Below are 2,504 nucleotides of genomic sequence, written 5' to 3'. Positions count from 1 at the left end.
TTGCTGATGCATTTACTATGGGTTCATTTTCAACAGAGAACCAAAAAATATGTTTTTGAATACTATACATTTGCACAATGTGAAGTCATTCACAATTCTATAATAATATAAACAAAACAAATGCCTTTAACTTGCGCTACAATTAAACTGAGATAAACTAAGAAATAAGATTAAAACATAAGTAAGCTGCACCTCTCTTTAAACCCCCTGTTATAAGAGCCTCAAGACAATATAGAAACCATAAAAGGGAGGATTACCATAAAATACAGTAACTTTTAATCATTTACAAGTGATGTATGCTATATGAAACTGTCTTTCAAAAAAAGAATATCAGTATATCAGTCCTGGACCAATGACAAGATGAATTCTACACGTCCTTTCTTGAAGTAAACCTTAAAACTACCATCAGGATTTTCAATATGCGGAAACCAGTGATGTAGTTCTTCGTAGATACAATTCCTTCCTGGGATATTATTACTGAAATATACTCTCAGACTGAAAATCACCCAAACATAACAGGCCCAAAAGCCACTGTTAGTATTAGGAATATTAATTATTTGACATACAATCAATTAATAACAAGGAATTTAAAAAGGTATTATCCCAATGAGTCCATTTAGCACACGGAAAGGACAATATGTAAAATATGTAAATTAGACTATACAATTTTAGATTGTTTAAGCATGGTGATATATCCATTGTAATAACTTATAGAAAATTATATTGATTAAATTAACTGAAAATAATGATAGATGTAACATTTTTCAAAATGTAATTGTCATTTTATCAAAAGGATGTGAAAAGGAATACATCTACAATTAACAAAGATATTTAATACATTTGATATTAGGAACAAATACCGGATACTTAAATAAACTAAGAGTGTGGAGCAATATAGTAAAATGGGATCTAAAAGCATCACATATGAAGGGTAGACTTTAGTGAACACTTTACATGTACAGTGTAAAGTATAAGTAAAAACAAATATACCTCATAGTAGGGTGATGGATTAACTACAGAATGACAAGCCGCAAACTCCTTATTTCTTAAGTTCAACTTGGAACACAATGACGCTGCATACGGTTCTGTGTGGCAAAATGATTTTGTATCACAAACAAGTCATTGTTTAATTTTATTCAAATGTATATGTGCAATTTAAAAAATATTTGGGGCTGGAGAATACATTGCTGAGGCAGAGATACCACTTATAATAAGGTGCATGTAACAGACTCAGCACCCTATTAGTTTATGATAAAATATTGATGGGGAGAATAATAGAACAATACTGGCCTGATTCAGATTTTCACGCAGACGTGGCTGTGTCTTTATGCCAGTGCCACTACCAATTCTGAGCAAACTGAGACGATACTTGCAAAGGTAATAATCTATCTCAATGTGTCTCCGATATCTGCTGCGATCCCTGGGCCCAATTGGAATTTGTACGCAAACCTGATGGTTTACATACAAATCCGTTGTTTTGAGATCTGCACATGTGCAGGACCCAGTCTGCGCATTTGCAGAATGGGTCCTGCGTGATTGCTTGAAATTCCCACTTAGCCGAAGCATGACTGACATGCCGCGAAATTTGGAGGGCAGAGCGGGGGCAGTGACCAGGGACATTGTACAAAACGTGGATGTTTTGCCCCCCCTTTTGTAGACATGATGAGCCTTGGTTCTGCGTCGTCAGGTACAGACTTCCTGGACCCAGCTGATCATTTGCGACAGCCAGTCTGAGTAAACTTTGGCTTATGCAGAATGGCCGAGGGCTGCGGCCATCGCAATGATCACAATGGTGATCCAATGCTGCATCTTCGGACACAGCACTCAGATTGTAGATCCATGAAGATGTCTAGTTCCTATAGATGCCTCCTGCTGTATTTACATATTAGTTGTACAGTAGTGCACAGTTGTTCCATGTGGCTGTGCAGTACCACATCAGAATCAGGCCCCCTCTCTACATATGGGGATGCAATTTTTTGGTGGTTTTGCCACAAATTCTCTTTGATATATCCCACCCTTGGACATCTTACATAATGTTTTAAACATATTTTTTAAACATATATAATTATATATATATATAAATATATATATATACATACACACAGTATATATATAAAATATATGCAACCGTTCAAGAATATCTCGCTCTTTCCGTGTTAGATTCCCAACCATCCTCTTTTACTTTGCTTTTTTATTGACGTTGGACTGGTATGCTTAATTACCTTTTTTTGTAACAAGGAGATGCAGCATTGGCAGGGAGGGATGTGGCTAACATCCCTACGATCGGGATGCCAACTGCCGAAATCCCGGCGCCAGAATCCCAATCACTAAGAGAACACCGTCGCCGGAATCCCAACATGACTTGGGATGCTGACGTTGGAATCCCGGAATTCTGATCATAAGGAGCCTGGGGCAAGATAAGTATCAGCCACGGGGGGGTAGGTTTAACCACCCCAGGGGGACTTAGGGTTTGGCTGCGGGAGGGGGAGGTTAGGTTTAGGCTC

Source organism: Taudactylus pleione, unplaced genomic scaffold (assembly GCF_031769625.1).
Source record: "Taudactylus pleione unplaced genomic scaffold, aTauple2 ptg000109l, whole genome shotgun sequence".
Lineage (NCBI taxonomy): Eukaryota > Metazoa > Chordata > Amphibia > Anura > Myobatrachidae > Taudactylus > Taudactylus pleione.
This window is presented reverse-complemented; position numbering follows the sequence as displayed.